Source organism: Lepidochelys olivacea (assembly GCF_965140295.1).
Source record: "Lepidochelys olivacea isolate rLepOli2 genome assembly, chromosome: 3".
Taxonomy (NCBI): Eukaryota; Metazoa; Chordata; order Testudines; family Cheloniidae; genus Lepidochelys; species Lepidochelys olivacea.
This window is the reverse complement of record NC_140413.1, coordinates 57,738,048-57,756,475: the sequence shown is the minus strand read 5'-3', so window position 1 is coordinate 57,756,475 and position 18,428 is coordinate 57,738,048. Positions and strand designations below refer to the sequence as shown.

At 40.7% G+C, this 18,428-nt stretch overlaps 1 protein-coding gene across 30 annotated transcripts in view; it reads right to left on the bottom strand.

Annotated features, from left to right (window-relative positions):
• Positions 1–18,428, bottom strand: part of RIMS1 (regulating synaptic membrane exocytosis 1) — a 513,389-nt gene that overhangs the window by 29,922 nt on the left and 465,039 nt on the right. The window contains exon 1 of one of the 30 annotated variants that reach the window (XM_084623246.1): positions 17,218–17,281. The exons of 28 other annotated variants lie outside the window; for them this stretch is intronic. The gene's annotated coding sequence lies outside the window, so the exon portion shown is untranslated. Of the gene's footprint in view, positions 1–1,061; positions 1,145–17,217; positions 17,282–18,428 lie in introns of those variants that run through there. One more of the 30 variants, XM_084623245.1, reaches the window with a different exon arrangement.

Sequence of the window (18,428 nt, the reverse complement as noted above, 5' to 3'; positions counted from 1 at the left end):
CAGAGCAAAACTGGCATAGGGTCCAGACATGACATTTGCCCATTGGAAAGGTGTTGGACTGCAGCTGCCAATCAATGTAGCAAGGCAAGCTCGGATTAGAATGGAGAAGAAAGCATACAATAATTTATATACAGAAATGAAGTGAAGTACATCATTTATCCTGTTTGTTGAAGAATGCTAAGTGGTTTCTAACATCCATCTACTAGTTTTGTTATGTCCTGCAGTCTTAGTTTTAAATATTTTATTTATGGACCATTACATGAGCTCCTTTTCTCTTTCGGTATATTTTTGAGATTGTCTTTTTAACGAGTAGGAGGGGAGTTATGAAAATAAGCTCAAGGTTAGTTCTTACCAAAATTCTTTAACTTCCCTGACCCCCATTGGCAGATTCAAGATTGAAACTATAATTATTATCCAACCAGACAAATTTCGCAATTACAAAGTGTCATTCATAATTAGAAAATCCAAACACTGTCATGAGCACTAATAAGATACCTAATAATATTAATGTTTCTTACAATGTTTGCTGAGAAGTATATGACAGATAAATAATAAAAGTCCAAAATGTACTCTGTATAAAATATATGTAAATGTTGAAAGTCAATACTCTTAAAATGGTTCTGAAAGAAGTGTTCTGAGAAAAACGAAACATTTTAGATGCCTTTTTGTACAGCTGCAAGATCTCCAAATAATACCACAATATTAATTTATGAACATATTATTGATCAAATAAAAAATATTATAGCCTCAACAATAGTATTCTTACTTATGTTTTTCTTACTCAGAACAAATTTTATTCAATAAGTTGATCCATCTGATTTTGAGCCCTTCTGGCTGTATGATATCCAATAGCTCCAGAGCAGTATTACATTTTTAAAAAAACTACAATGTTAACGAACCCACTTTAGAAATTATCTCTTGGTCTTCAGATCAACAGAGTAAATTAGTTTTCTGTTTTTTACCTATGGTAGCTATGAACAGTTATAGGTATATATTAAAACACTGCTAATCAAATTAACATGTATGCTAGTCACACCAAAATGCATCAAATACAGACTTACCTCTTAGGTTTAAGCAAAATTAAACATCAGCTGTAATATATTCCTTAGTGAGCAGTAAGAAGCCAAGGAAGCTTCAACCTTGTTTAAATATCTTGTGCTGTTTCTGGGTAGAATAATCTCTGAGCTTCCTCTGTAGCTTTAAAAAAAAACCCACTTGGCACAGTAAGGAATGATCAAATTGCTTCAGTCACAAGTTCTTTTTACAACTGATTACATTAGGGGGCCTTGGAGTGAAAAAGAACTGAACTACCTGTCAGCTAATATTTCATAAAATATTGCTGAAAGGTTGAAAATTTCAGTTGGCAGTGTAAGTTCTAGTGATGTGTAAATTGTGAAGAGCACAACATCTTCTTAGCAGGTGATTAGATTTTTTTTAAAGTTGTTCTCCACGAGACAAGGTAAGTCAGACAAACTTAGGTCAGGTCTATGCTCAAAATGCACCAGTGCAGCTGCGCCACTGTAGGCTTAAGTGAAGGTGCTCCTACACCGACAGTACAACTTCTCCTGTTGGCATAGTTAATCCACCTCTGTGAGAGGCAGTAGCACTGTCTGCACTGGGCGGTTAGGTGGGTATAACTACATTGCTCAGGGGTGTGGATTTTTCACACCCCTGAGTGATGCTTCTGACCTGGGAAAACACGGTCAAAAGTAATTTAGGGTAAAATTTTCAGAAGTGCCTAAGTGACTTGAAAGTCTAAATCCCACTGACTCCTAAGCGCCTAGGGACTGAGCGACACAACATACTAGCGGTTTGATTCCCCTGCTCATGTACACATAGTTGCACTAGTTCTCATTGAGCTAGTGTGAATGTAAATAGGAGTGTAGCCATGGTAGCAGCAGCACGGCTGAGCCTGCCAAGTACAAACGTGCCTGAAACCAGTAGGTATGTGGCTCAGCCATGCCTCTGGTGCTACTGCTACCTGTAGCTAGCACAGCTATAATGCTATTTATATTCATGATAGCTCAGAGAGGGCTAACACAAGTAGGTGCACACAAGCAGGGGAATTCCACCCTAGCTCCTAGTGTCGGTGTAGCCTAAGTCTCTAACATCACTTTTGAAAATTTTACCTTTAATCTTCCTTTTGAGAGATTTGACATTTTAGAATGTACTTGCAAGACTGTTTCTTTTAGCATCAAGAGTCACAGAAAAATATTTTGGGGCCAAAATACGAACTATCTGGATTATTAAAATGCTTCTGGATTTAAATATATAGAATTTTAATAAGTAATTAAGCCTACCACTCAGTTTTTGAGAAAGTAAAAAACAAACAGACATTATTTAAGTGGGTCTATAATTTAAGATGTTGTGCTTCACTTTTTCAGGGAAAGTAGGGGGAACACAAACTAAACTACTGTAACAAGCTACTCCCAGAATTTTGCCGTCTTCATTGATGATGTTGATTTAGAACAGGGGTTCCCAAACTTAGTTTGCGGCTTGTCCAGGGTAAGCCCCTGGCAGGCCGCAAGATGCTTTGTTTACCTGAGTGCCAGCAGGTACGGCCGCTCGCAGCTCCCTGTGGCCGCGGTTCGCTGTTCCTGGCCAATGGGAGCTGTGGAAAGTGGTGGCTCAGCCCATGCTGCTTCCTGCAGCTCCCATTGACTGGGAATGGCAAACTGCGGCCACTGGGAGCTATGAGCGGCCGTACCTGCGGACACTCAGGTAAACGGAGTGTCTCGTGGCCCACCAGGGGCTTACCCTGAACAAGCCACAAACCAAGTTTGAGAACCCCTGGTTTAGAGTAAAGAAATAAATGAACAATATTAGATTGGTTTCTTCCATTAAAAAAAAAAGAAATTGGTTAATATTTGTCTAGTGGAAAAAGACCAAATGGGCTGAAGAAAAGGTTATTTCAAAGTTTTAGAAGGTATTACAAGGAAAAGAAGTAAAAGAACAGCAAAAGCTTTAAACAGACTGCCTAGAGAGGTTGTGGAAGCTCCTTCCCTGGAGATTTTCAAAAGGAGGCTGGATAGCCATCTGTTTTGGATGGTTTAGACACAACAAATTCTGCATATTGGCAGGGGGTTAGACTAGATGACTTTGCGGTCCCTTCTAACCCTATGGTTCTATGATTTTATGAAAAAGGACAGGATATTGTCATTTTTGCTTACAGGAAGTTGTTTCAGTTATGCTCAAATGCTCATGCCTGTCTGCATAGATATCTTCTACAAGGAGAAAGAACACCTTAAAATTGTTTATGAGAAAAATATTCTGTACATTTCAATTAATAAATATTAGCAGGATTTCTGATCTTAAAGGCTGCAGTGGAGTTGAAGTTACAAGTGCAACCAACAGACTCAGATCTCATGTACAATGGAGGCATGGTGCATCTCAAGTCAGGCCTGTGTAGAGATTTCTAAAAAGTATTTTTTTTTCTGCTGATGGACACCCTTTGCATAGGACATAATAGTTTCAGATGCACTGTAATACTCGGAGTCATTGTTAATAAAATACTTCAGGGGTAATCTTTTGCAGTTCCAGCTGCTAAAAATCAACAGATTTGGGTGTATCACTGCCTCATTTAAGAGTGAAAGAGTACTGTTGTAGTGATGTGCCTTGAAATTTTCTGTTGACTTAAAACACATTTTTAAGACAAAACCCAATTAAAGAAACCCCCAGAAAAAAGCAGTCTTTAGAAGGAGAGTACAATACTTCTTCCAGGAAAGAAATGTTCACGCTTCCAGCCAAACAAAATATGCACACCCCTAGCGTGTTTATGGAAACCAATAAAAAACAAGGTCTGTTCATGCCTGGGGTATTTCTTTAAGCCTGTCTGTAGCAGCTCAAGACAAAAGGGCACATCCCCATGTTGAGTGTATAACAAATTTCCTCCTAACATGGACTCTCTTTAGGCTGGTCAACCAAAGGGGAAATTAACAAAGGTTTTGAAGAAAACAACAAACCCACAGAGGAATTGGATTTCATACCCTATGTTCCCTGAGAGACCATTAGCCCAGGTTGGCGCCCTCCAGTTCTCTCTCCCTATTCTGAGGGAAGGAAGTTCCTTATATACCTACCTCCATTCTCTGGAATCTTTGCCAGAATCCTGACTACACTCATGGCCGCACTGGGATTTCAACTCCCAGTTTGCCCTGCTCTTCTGAATTAGTAAGAGAAAGGCTGGTTAGAAGCACACAGGCTCGGCTGGATCCTTCAACACTGAGAGGAAAGGAAGTTGCAACCCATTCTGTTCTTAGAACTCTAATTTCAGGCCCTAAATAGAGTTAGAAGTCTGGGTTTCTTGGCCAAACTACCAGGTTGTATCCTGAGACCACTTCCTCTGAACTTCTCTTTCCAATTTCACAAAACTCAGGGGATTGGATACTGGCTCTATTATCTGTAGTTTAGGAACCATGAACACTCTGCTTTGGAACTATCACTGAAGATTATACTGAAACTTCAGCTACTATAAAACATGACAGCATTCTTGCTTAGCGGCAATAGCCAAGTTAGCATGTTAGACTTGTGCTCTGAATGCTGTACTGGTTTGCTTTGGAATACAAATTGAAGTGTGGAAGTGTAATGTTCCATGTTCTGGCTACATTAGAAACTGCCTTTTATCTATTAACCTCCTGACATTAGAAATCAGCCAAGACAACTTACAGCCACAAAATGTAAACTTTGCAAAATGCCAGTGGAAGAACTTACACTCTGGAACTCCTTTTGTTGGTCAGCCCTCAACCAAGTCTGTTGAACTTCAAGCAGATGGTGCAAGGCCCATCTGCTTAAGAAGGCTTGAGTCTGGGTATTGGTTAGGATAGGAAATGAGTCATGGAGAAACTTCATGGAGATAGTGTTGGGTATTTCATTGTTAAGATCGCTGTTGTTGGCTGTGGGTAGTATTTTATACTTTTTTGTATTAATTATGATTTTAAATATATAAATATGCCTAGAGACGTGGGTAAAGAGCTCATGTTTTTATAAATACTGTAGTAGTATAAATAATATAATTGTTCCATTTTTACTTATATTATTCAAAGTGAACAACTACTCCCAAAGACCATGTTCAAAGACAACAAATTCTGCCAAAGTTCCCAAATGGATGCTTGAGAATAACTTGAGGATGTGCAATATTGCTGTTTTATTCCCATTCTCAAATATGCATTCAAGAAAACCCTTCAGACACAATCTCTTGCACTCCAACTGTGCTGGATATGCAAACCACCAATCAGAAATAGCTGCAGCAACAACATTGCTTTGATTAACATCATTGTCTTCCAGCATGGAAGGTGAAGACCTGAGGTTGCAGGAGCTCATGTAGTATCCTTTCCTTTTGCTAGTCAAATAAATGCAAGTTATTTTTGTAGCTCCACCTGGCTTATCATATTTCATTCAGCTCAGCCCTCCTGTTTGTGTTGCAAACCTTGCGTAGTGAAGAAGCATCTCCTTTATCCAAGATAACATCAGAGAAAAGAGGGTAATAATATACACAGAAGAAACAGGTTCTGTACTTTCTCTGGGTAAATTATGCTATTTTTTCATTGCAAAACAAGATTTCTTTATTATGACTTTCGCTTGTCTGATAACATTTCTGTGTATAATACATCCATTAAACACTATGAAAGGTACACTAATGAAAATAAAAGAGAGGAAATTAGCCATATACTGTAAACAAATATTGACAGTTTCTGGATTACAGCCAACAAAGAAATAAATTAAAACAGACCAGTCAAGGCAGCAACTCTTTAAAGCCAGTCCAAATACGGGCATTCCTAGCTGGTATAAGATTTTCCTGTAATAAAATGAAATGGCGCTTATTTTGTATTGATTATTCTTCTTGAAGAAAGTCTAGCCCTCTAAAGTAAATACACTTCAAAGACTCCATATGAACTACTAAAGTAGGGCTGCTGTACTTTTGAAACGTAATGCAGGTATATTATTAAAAAAATAGAATGACCATTCTCTTACTGATTCAATACAATACCCACCTACTTGTACATATGCTCTATTACTGAGATTACAGTAGAAAACTAACTGAGTTACTCCAATAGCTTAAAACTGTTTAACAGCAAATTCTCATGTTTTTGTGTTATGCAAAAGCAGAACTTGAGATTCAGGACTGATCTTAAGCTTTTTTGCAGTTTTAAGGTAGAAGGCACTAGCAAACCTTTCACTAAAACAACATAGTTTTGTAAATATACAGAGAACTGTCAATTTCATATCAATATCAGAATTGAAGAAAAGGAAAAGGGGAAGCAACGTATCAAACAACCCAGCATGAAAGGAGATTTACAAATGAACACCATGTGAGCCAAATAGAGCTACTGGAATCAATCACAGTGCAAAGCAAATGTTGTGAATTCTGGATTTGCTTGCATGTGGCATAAAGGGAGATGGGCACAGTGGCCTGGTCTAATGGAAAAGGGTACAAAATGAACATATAATTAATAAACAAACCTTGTCTCCAGGGTTCCAGTCCTAATCCTTGTTGGGCAGGATTGCCTTTTGTAGTAATTCTTAGCTCAATCAGCTATGTTCTCTTGGCATGGAGTCACCCAAATTGAGTAGCATTACATCTTTCAAGGGAATTCATTAAGTGTACATGACAGAGATCAGAAAATACAATGGTAGAACAGACTTGCCCTTTTATATAAGGATTACACCATGATGCTCGAATCTTTTACCAGAGCTAACAGTTTGAAGGTCAGGTTCTATGTAACAGATGTGCTAATCTCTTATTATCTGTATATTATACCTATTATTCCAAATAGCATTTAATTTTTCATGGAAATGGGAGAAAAAGCTTTACTCATTACTCAGGATTACTATTATCATTAATTAGAGTGCTTCTTTTTGGGTATGTTCAAACTGTCAGATTTATACAGAAGGGATATCAGTAATATAAAAGTATCCATATCCATCCGAACAAGTGGAAGTAATTTATATCACAAAGGTAAATTCCACACAAGTAGCAGGATATCAGACTGATATAAGTGAAAATAGATGACTGGCCAAATGTAAATGTCTATATAATAATATGAGATGCTTAAAAGCAAAAATATATGAGCTAAAATGCCTGGCATTGGAATAGACTCTTAACATTATAGTTGTTCCTGAAACATAGTGGAATGGCCAAAAATATCAATGGGATATTCTAATTCCTTGCTATGAACTCTACAAGAAGAGCAAATTAGGACTTAGAAGTAGGGGAGTAGCACTGTATCTAAAAGATTCCATAGAATCTAATGAGATGGAAGATTTAAGTAGAGTGCACCAGTAAAATGTGTATAGATACAAATTGCAAGTCATACATATAAAAATATATTGCTTACACTCCCAGCCCCTGATCAGGTAAAGCATAACAAATACTCAATATTTAGGGTCAAGGATCAGGCATGCAACAATGGCTAATAAAACAGTAATAGTCGGTGACATCAACTACTTGCATGTAAACTCGTGAAGTATCAAAGCACAACAAGGTTTAGGGAAACAATCTCTCAACACCTTAAATGGAGCGGCTATTGCTAGAATAAGAAAACAATTAGACTTAATCTTAAATACCACACAGGAGTTGGTTCAAGAAGTAACTTCACCTGAGCCATTAAATAATAATTATCACATGTAATTAAGTTCAACATTCCTGGGGGAGGCATTGCCCCAGTAAGTAACATGATGACATTAAACCTTAGAAAGGTGATTTTTTAAAAATGAGGAAGCTAGTCATATAAATTAACCTGCCTTGAGGCAAACTTTCTTCCTAGCTCCAGCCAGATGGTGGATTGGCCTGAAACATGAACGTTTATATTCCTTCTATACTTCTTTTATTGTAGATATTCTCTCATTTATGTCAATAGGAGTTTTGCCATGGACTTCAGTGTAGGATAAGACTCAATACCACTCCAAGGAGCTTGAAGCCCCAAAAAATGTTTTCCTCAGTTTAACGTATTTTTATGTTATATAAACAAAGCTGATCTCGTGGAATTTTCAATCTCCCACACATCCAAATGATCTCTTCATTATACACTTTAATACAAATATACAATTTTTAAAAACCTCTTAAAGGAAAAGATGTTGCTCAGGCCATAAGACTAAAATAAGGGAAGCAGTTCTTACAAGGAATTCACAGTCTCTTTTTTAAATAAAAGGTTTTAAATAAAAAGTGCCAATTCTGATCCCAGTACTGGAAGTGTTACTGTTAGAAGAACTAGGAATCTCTCTCTCTCTCTCTCTGAGGACCCAACTCTGTGTTTGCCTAGCTTGGGAATGGGAGAAAGACGTAATAAAGAGAGTTAACATTTTAAAAGTATCAAAAACTTTTCACTATTTTTCCTATCTTTTTGAGAGGAACTTGAGGCATCATAGCTCAGTGCCTGCAGCAGAACTGAATGTGTGTGTGTGCATGTGTACCATAGAGCAAATCCTACAGCCCGACTGTGACTGCATTCTTCCACCTAGATCCTCCCCGTCTGTAAAGGGAGGAGATTTTTATTGAATTTCTTATATAATCATTCTCCGTTTCATGTCACCCAGAGCCAAATCCTGCTCACAATGACTTCAGTGGGACCACTCATTGAGAAGACAAATAGGATTTGGCCCCATGGCCATGCCATTCTTTAACAGACTGTATTTAAATAAAAATACTGACGTTTTCACTGTAATGCAGACGTATTTTAACAGAAGGAGATGGAGATTATATTTAGCAGTATACATCGGTGACAGCACGCATACAATATTTCATATGACTTCCTATTTCTATGTGGTATACTGTGATGGGGTCTGCACCCCACACCTGCCCTGAAAGGGTTAATGAGGGCCTGAGAGGCCATCTAAGTTATCTGGGGTCACCTGGGAAATGGAGGGCCGGGATTAATGAACAATGAAGCCCACTTGGGGAAGGACTGGGACAGCACTATAAAGTCAAGAGGCTGAAAGCGGAGGTGTGTATGAGGGACAGGGCGGGGGACGTTTGTAAGAGAAAGGAGGCAGTCCCCTTTGTGCTTTGAGCTTCCTGGCTTTATAGTGCTCTCCGAGTCCTTCCCCAGCTGGGCTTCACTGTTAATTAACCCTGGCCCTTCTTCTCACAGGTGACCCCAGGTAACTTAATTGGCCTCTCAGGCCCTCCTTGACCCTATCAAGGCAGTGAGGGGTGCAGTCGCATCACAGATACCCAAAAGATAAAATGTCTTTTGAATTAAACAGACTCATGTGTGCTGAATGTTTAAACTATTTAACAAACCAGACGAGTTGTTAATCCACTGAGTGCTTTGTCATATATTGCATTCTATTAATTCCTGCCTCACAACAATAAACTACACAGTCATCAGCAATGAGCCTGAAATGTTCATATGCCTTTCCAGAGTGCTTGCCTAAGCAAAGACAGACAGCAAGTGACCCCCATGCTGCTTTCCTGTTCATTACAGCAGAAAGGGTAATTTTGCATGTTCTGCTCAGGTAGCTTTCAGGAGCCGCTCAGGGCAACTGCAGCCTAATATTTTGATGGAAATATTGGCAATCTGAACAAAAAGACCTTGTTAAAAGTGAGACCGTCGTTGTATAAGCAGATGAGCTCAAAAAATACAACAATTGCAACCACTTTTTGTTCTAAAGCACAAAACATCAACTGCAAAAATGACCGATAGAATGTGAGTATACACTTAAGGTGAGACTTTCACTGCTGCCAGGGTACTGGATGCCCAATTCCAATTAATTCTGAATGAAAATTGAGTGTTCAAACAAATACTTTTGGTGGCATTGAAACACCACCTTTAGGTTTTGCATAATGCATGTATCTGAGCATTTTTCTTAACCAGTACAACAAATGTCCAGATTGAAAGATTTTAAGGCTCTTTCTATGTGGAACCTTGATTCAGATTGTAATTAACAAACTGTGTCAATATCACAAAATACTACATGTAATGAAGTGCAAGGAGCACTATTTGCTCATGAATTGCTCATAATTAAACTAACTCTTTACGATGCAGAGCATAATCTACTTCAGCACATTATAAATTTAAGTCCTTCTTAATAAACAAAACACTTCAGTTTAAATCTCTGAATAGCTGCTAAATATAAGCCCACACACAATTTTCACTAAACAAATATCAGAAAACAAAATAATGGTATTAAAAAACCCAACCCAAGATCAAAGGCACAGACTACACTAGACATCACCAGACCAGAGATGTGTTTTAGTGATGTAAGTTGTAGGTATTAAACACCTACATTCCCTTTGGCCACAAGTCCAAATTCCAGTAGGGGTTGACTCTGTCCTTGAACTCAACTTGAGTTCTGTGCAGGTTTATTATGTGGATATTTCACGTGAGAACATACAAATCACAGTTCTACTGGATGGACATTTGAGAACCCATGGCACTTTTTGCTTAGAGAGTGCTCTCCTTAGCTAAGGATACTCTCTCCTGCATTGATGAACAATATGTCGGGCACCAGCTGGTGGTTGCCATCCCTTTCAGAGCTGGCAGCATTTCAGTGGTTCTGCATATATTATTTATGACATGCTTTGGGGTCCTTTAAAATAAATTAATCCCAAAGCACTTTCATGAGGCAATTACATTACAAGAGGAAGGATGTTCCGATGGTTAATACATGGCATTGGGAGTCAGGAGGTCTGGTGTCTATTCTTGACTCTGTTGTAGACTGTGTGACCTTTGCAAGTCATTTTATGCACTTCAATTTCTCCATCAGTAAAATGTGGATAATAATACTTACCCTTCCTTTGTAAAGTGCTTTGAGACCTATGGATAAAAAATCTTATATAAAAACAAAGTACAATTATTTATTATATTATTATTATTATTATTATAAAAGAGCTATGAGAGCCTCAAATGGCAGGTATTACAGAAGTAAAAATGTTATTTTAGAAAATATCAAATAAATTTAACTACCAAGCAAAATTCAAAAGTACCTATTTGTATATACTGTACATAGTTGCTGGCAGTTAAGGATGCAAAATGGTTATCCAAATTGCTGTGAGTGTGAGGTCAAGAAGGAAAATAATGGCTAGCACAAAAACAGTCTAATGAGATCACCCATTTCTTCAATCTAACAGCAATATCAAGTGCCAAAACCTTGAAGACACTTAAATCAATGGCATTCAGCCCCCAAACCTTCAAGACAAAATCTTCAAGCTACCCCTTTCTTGACATCTATTTTTATATCTTTATATTTTATAATTACAGACACCAACCAATCAAAAACTAAACATTCTTTGACAACCAGAAGCTCTCTTACTCTGCATATAATTATTCTGTGTAATAACAGGATGATAAGAAGTCTGTTGTCTGGCCATGATAAAACTGGATGAAAACAAGCAGAAAGGAAAGATGGTCCTGTGATTAAGGCAACAGACTAGGACTCAGGAGATCAGTGTTTAAATCCCTGCTCTGTCATGGACTTCAAAGCCATTCTCGTAAATCTGTGTCTCACCTCTACACTTGTGAAACCTAATCATATTATTTCCTCACCCCACTAGGGTGTTGTGAGGACAGAAACTATGGTGATGGGTGCCACACAAGTACAGATACAAAGGCCTGGACTATCCTACAAAGTTAGGTTTACATAGCTGCCTTGCATAGACTTAGTTTTGCATGTGTCCACACTTAAAGTTTGTCTCCCACTGATGCAAGGTCTCCTTTATGCCAACATAGTAACACCACCTCCCTGAACGGCACTGAGCTACGGTCAGTGTATTGAGGTTGATGTAGGGTAAATGTAGACACAGTGTTACTTATGTCAACACTAACAGTCCTGCAGCAGCTGTCCCACAATGCCTGACACTGCCGCTCTGGCCACAACTGTGAACTCCACTGCCCAGGAGATTGGAGGGCCTCCCCCGCCCTTTAAAGCCCCGCAAATTTTTGAAATGCCTTATCCTGATTGTCCAGCTTGGCGAGCACACCTAGCAGATCTCTGCCTACCTAGCAGCTCTCTCTTGTTGTGTGCAACTGCCCAGCTGACCATGCCAGCTACACATTCCAGCCATGCTCTGGCCTGGGTTAGACAGGAGATACTGGATTTCCTGGACCTGTAAGAAGAAGAGGCTATGCAAACACAGCTATGGGGAATGCAGGAGAAGGGATCAGCAGCAGTGGTGCATGAAAGCAAAGAAACTGCTGCAGGCATATCAAATATCAATCCGGTGCTGAGCTGCAGACCTGCAGATTTTACAAAGAGCTACATGTCATACTTGGTGAAGTCCACACCTCCATTGGTACCTCCAAGGAATCCAAGTCACAGGCCCATGGCATGAACAGGAAGTCTGAGGAGGAAATGGAGAAGGAGGAGGAAGAGGCAGAGGATGGGGGACATGCAACTAGGGGCTCCAGCTATGCCACACGCTAGGACCTGTTTGAGAGTCTACTGCAGTCCAGTCAGTCCCAGCAGTCGAGCACAGGTGAGCCAGATTCAGGGAAAGGAATCTCAGGTGGGTACATTTATTTCCCATTACAGTAATGCCCCCTGCCCTCCCAGCAGGACACAGTTATTGAGTTTTCATCAATTTACTCACACTTGTAGAAGTAGTGGTACAGCAAATAAAGGTAGAGTTACATGCTTTTCGTTACCCTGTAGAGTTAGGCAGGCACGGGGCCATGCGGAGCTATTTGTTTATGTACTCAAAGATGTCCCTTAAATCTTCCTGAGAGATCTTGATGACACTTTCATGGAGGTTCTCTGCACTCCCCTCCCAAAAGTTTCTAGGGATGGCAGCCCTATTTCTTCCTCCCCCGCAGGACACTCTCCCATGCCGGTCAGTGATAACTTCTGCAGGCACCATTGCAGTAAACAGGCTAGCAGCATACAGCCCCAGGTGGCTTCAGGATGCCAGCAGCAGCTGTGTGCTCTGTGCCTTTGTTAACCCCAGGTGTGAGATATCAGCTAAAATCACCACTGCTGGTGGAAAATGGTGCCAGTAATTCAGTGCCATTGCCCTATGCTCAGTTTCATGCAACCAAGCAAGTCCCTCCTCATTTTCCTCACCACTGGTGGACCATACTCACCAAAGCTGGAACTGTGAGTGGTGCCGTGCACAAACAGAAGTGCACGGCACAAACAGAAGTGCACTTCTGAAGCAGAAGTGCCAATAAGCATGTCTTGTTTAAAACTTTAGGGGAGCAAGTGAAGGGAGCTCTGAATCTTAACTTTCGCCTTCTGTTGTGACCATAACGACAATGGTATCCCTGTGTATTTTATCTGCAGATGCCTTACAGCCTTGAGGGGTTGCCTCTCTGCATCTGCAGAACACTTGAGCTAGATAAGGAGAAGAAAGAAGGGGCCTAGGAATGACATGTTCAGAGAGATCCTGCAAACCAATGCTGCAGGAATGCAGCAAGTGTCTGGAGAAGGAAAGAACAGACAGGAGAAAGGCCCAGGAATCAGAGAGGGAGATGCACCAGGATATAATGGTGCTTCTCTGGCAGCAAACACAGATGCTGCAGGCTCTTGTGGACCTGCAAGTTTAACAATTCTGGGCCCACCTTCCTTTGATGTCCATGGAGAACTCCAGTGCAACCCCTTCCGACACCCTCTCTCAACATGCCATGTGGCACCAGAAGCCACATCCTTACCCCTACCATTTCACAATTTAATGCCATCCACAGCTTCACGATCACTGACCTGTGAGAACCACAGTTGATGTATGTGTCGCTAAAATGGACAGGAATGTTCTTTCCCCTTCTTTAAGCTTTGTTCCATACATTTTTTGAGATTTTAATGTATTTGCTTTTAATTTGCATAGAATTTTTTAAAAAGTGTTTTAGTTACTCAATAAAATTCTTCTGTTTGGAAAACAATTAATATTTATTAGTTTCCAGCATATCATAGAATCAATCATAGAATATCAGGGTTGGAAGAGACCTCAGGATGTCATCTAGTCCAACCCCCTGCTTAAAGCAGGACCAATCCCCAACTAAATCATCCCAGCCAGGGCTTTGTCAAGCCTGACTTTAAAAACCACAAAGGAAGGAGATTCCACCATCTCCCTAGGTAACGCATTCCAGTGCTTCACCACCCTCCTAGTGAAAAAGTTTTTTTAAAATCCAACCTAAACCTCCCCCACTGCAACTTGAGACCATTACTCCTTGTTCTGTCATCTGCTACCACTGAGAACAGTCTAGATCTATCCTCTTTGGAACCCCCTTTCAGTAGTTGAAAGCAGCTATCAAATCCCCCCTCATTCTTCTCTTCTTCAGACTAAACAATCCCAGTTCCCTCAACCTCTCCTCATAAGTCACATGTTACAGTCCCCTAATCATTTATGATACAGAATGCCTGGTGGTAGTGAGGCATTCTTTTTTTGTACACTGTGACACAACCCACAGGATCAGAGACAACTACACTGTATATATTTATAGATGTCCACCACATACCATACAATTCCTAACCAGTATCCACACTGTAGGGCCAGGTAAAGCACAGTATACCACAATGCATTACTGTGGCTCGCAGTTAAAGTGTGTTTTCAAAGCCTCCCTGAGCCATATAGCTCTTGTTGAGCTCTTTGGATAGCTCTTGCTCAAAGTCAGCAGACAGCCACTCCACCTCTGCCCTCCACTCCAGCGGCAAGTTTTCCCCCTTTGCTTCTCAGATATTATTCAGGACACAACAGGCAGCTATAACCAGTGGGATATTGTTTCTCACTGAGCTTCAATCTTCTGAGTAAACAGCACGAGCACTCCTACAATCTACCAAAAGCACATTCAGCTGGCATTCTGCACCTGCCAAGCTGGAAGTTCCTTGGTGCTGTTGTGGTGGCAAGTGTCTGCCTCCATGAGCCAGGGCAGCAAGGAGTAGGCTGGGCCCCCCAGGATCACTATTGGCATTTCAACATTCCCAATGGTAATCTGCTGGTCAGGATAGAAAGTCCCTGATTGTAGCTTTCTGAACAGACCTGTGTTCTTAAAGATGTGAGAGTCATGCACCTGGCATTGGCCACTGTTGGAAGACAGGATACTGGGCTAGATGGACCTTTGGTCTGACCCAGTATGGCCGTTCCTATGTTCTTATTTTCCCTAACCAGCCAACACAGATGTTGGTGAAGCGTCCCTGGTGATCCACCAACATTTGCATAACCATAGAAAAATGTGTTGATGTACTCTGTGGCAAGGTGGCATGGTACTAAAATAGGGATGTGTGTTGTCTATTGCTCCACCACAGTTCAGGAACTCCACTGCTACAAATCCATCCATTATGTCCTGCACACTGCTGAGAGTCACAGTGCTGCGTAGCAGGAGACAATTAATGTCCCTGCAGACTTGCATGACAATGGCCCCCAGTTCCAAAATTATTTCCCACTGCAGCAATCTAGCACTGCAAGTTCCACAGCGCGATTGCTACTCACTTTTCAGTTTCCACGGCATGCATCCGATGAAGTGAGCTGTAGCTCACGAAAGCTCATGCTCAAATAAATTGGTTAGTCTCTAAGGTGCCACAAGTACTCCTTTTCTTTTCACTTTTCCACTGTCAGAGAAGCTCTCATTCTGACTCCCCTGCACTGGAAGGTGGGGGTGACCTTGGCAAACAGGAATGTGGCCTTGCACATCTGAAAGTTCAGCGGCTGCTGCGTGTCATCCCAACCCTGCATTATGATGTGATTCCACCAGTCAGTGTTAATTTCTTGGGCCCAAAAGCAGCACTCCACTATTTGCATCTGCTCTGTGAATGCCAGCAGCATTCTTGAATTGGTTCTCGCTGTGTCCACATCAATCTGACCTCTAGGAAACTACCACGTTCCCCGTGTCCATTTCTGTGGCTCTGCAAATACTGGAGGATCATGTGTTCTGTGCTTTCAATGCTCATGACAATAGTGCAGAGCTATGCAGGCTCCACGTTTCTGTCAGAAATGGAAGACATTGACAAGTCCTGCACAGATTTGTGGAATTTTCAAAATAGCAGCAAAAAGTATGGGATAAACATTGCATTATGGGTAGAGAATGTTGCATGATGCAAACCTGACCCTGCAGTCCCAGTCACCCTTGCATGACTTGTTTCTGCCCCACCATGCATTGCCAAAACTTCCCAAATGCCAGTGTGCTCGACATGGGCAAGTTGCACACCAGGATACCTACCAATGGTGCACCACACTGCGCATCAAAACAAGAACTCCTGGTGAGTAAGCATAGAACTGATGCAAGGAGTCAAGTAAGCAGGCCTGCAAGCAATATACTAACTGTGGCGGGTTTATGCCAATATAACTTGCGTCTGCAAAAGTTTGCAGTGTAGACATGCTGAAAGAAAGAGACAAGTGAGGTGAGCCATAAGGAAGATCAGCAGGTTTCAAATTGTTACTCTAAAATGGCATTATTTCCACTTCTTGTTGTGACCAGTCTTGTTGTGACCAGTTTTCCTTCTTCACCCCTTGGGCCAACTGAAGTGCATTTTGTCTGAGTGGTTTTTCCTCTCTTTTTAAAAAAAAGAATATTGCAAATTACACACCAAAATGGACGTTAATGTAATATCATGGATGCACTGTTTCAAATAAAAAAAGTCAAGGAAGTTAAGGTTAAGGTTCCTACAGTGCCACTAAGCAGGCCATCTTTATTTTGTATAGCATACAACACCAAGCACGTTGCCAGCATTAAATGGATAATACCACCATATGTTTTCTAACTCTCTCAGATAATCACTAGAAAATTAGACTGAGATTGAGACATTTCCATCTTCTAGAATGTGACAACACTGTTGGCTAATTTTGCTCTGTAGAGAATAGTCCATTATTCTGGTTAACATGATCTGAAGAAGAGCTCTAGGTAAGCTAGTCTCTCTCACCAACAGATGTTGGTCCAATAAAAGACATTACCTCACCCACCTTGTGTCTCTAATGATCCGACAAAAGAAGCTGTCAGTAAATAAGGTATTCTTAAATTGCCTAAAATTAGCATCAGAAACCAAAAACCATAGGAACATCTTATTATAATGATCCAAGCTTGATTAATGAAACAATATATACAAAGCTCTTTAAAGATGGGTTAAAATTTCACCAGGATTAATAAGGCTAAATATTAGTTCAATTTGCATGCTCATTCAATCCTTAGCCTGACTGGTAAGATTTCTACCAAGCAAGTAGTGTCAGTTGTGATGTGGATATCTGTTCATTAGAGAGTGAAATGAAATTAAATCACCAATTAATTTAATAATATGACATAATACTTTACTTCTAAAAGTATTATCAGAAATTTAGAAAGGTCACAACAAACAAAAAAGTACCTGTTTAAATAGAGGCAGCTCCACTACAATGAAAAGGAGTAATGAAGACGTGCTGAGAGTCTGGTCACTACCCGCCAGAAACACTCTAAGGCTCAAATGTGTAATCTGAACTCTGCTACTGTTCAGGAAAAAGGGAAACAAACCCTGCTGCAGCTTCACAGCTTGTTTATTATGTGACAAGCTGCAGTTTCAAGGAAGCATCAATTTTGCTTAGCCCAGCATTGTGAAAGTTCACACAGTAAAAAGCACTTAGTACAGTGAACACCAGAAACATATCTAAAATACAACCAGGCTGTGCCTGTCGCCTGGGCACCAATTTGAGGGAGGGAGAAAAAGCAAGGATTGTTCTCTTAGTTGTTTCAACTGAGTCACTTAATCTAGCCTGAGTTACTAGCTGTAAAATGGGGATAATACTTTCCTTCCTCACAGGGGCATTGTGAAGAGAAAATCCATTAAATGATTGTGAGGCATTCAAACACTACGGTGATGAGGGATACATAAGTAGCTATATCTAGTGAGGTTAGAAGAATCTGGTTCTAACATATGCTTATAGCATACCTCCCAACATGTAAAGTGGCTAAGTGGGACTGGTCCTGCCCCCAGGGGGGAGGTCCACGGGCGAGGGCATTGCACAGCAAGCTCACTGCACAGCAGTGGCTTCTGTGGCTCCTGTACTGCAGGGCAGGCTGGGCTTGGCTCTTCATTCCAGCTAATGAAACCTGGCCCCAGCACACAGGGTTGCAGCTCTGCTCACGTTTGGCTCAGCCCCCACAACAGGTTATGGGGGCAGCTGGGCCAAATTTGAGTGTTGCAACCTGGCACACAGAGTTGCAATGCCACTCACTCAAGTTTGGTCCAGCCATCAGGCTGTCAGGGAGGCTGAGCCAAACCTGAGCAGAGTTGTGACCCCCTGGCACCAGGGCTGTTGCAACACCCTAAGCAAGGAGCCAAGCCCAGCCAGCCTCATGGGACAAGCACTACTTCAACTGGGACAGTGAGTTTTGTGGGTCAAAGTGGAACAGTCCCTTGAAACCTGGAACTGTTGGGGAGGTCTGTCAGAGGCAGATGGCGACTGGGATTTATTTATAAAAAAGATAAGCCCCTCAGGATGGTTTCTCTAATGTATTCCTTCTTTTATCTATAAAAACAGATCTTGTAAAAAAGTGGTATTAGTATGTAACCAGAATAGGTCAATCCTATTGCATATTTAC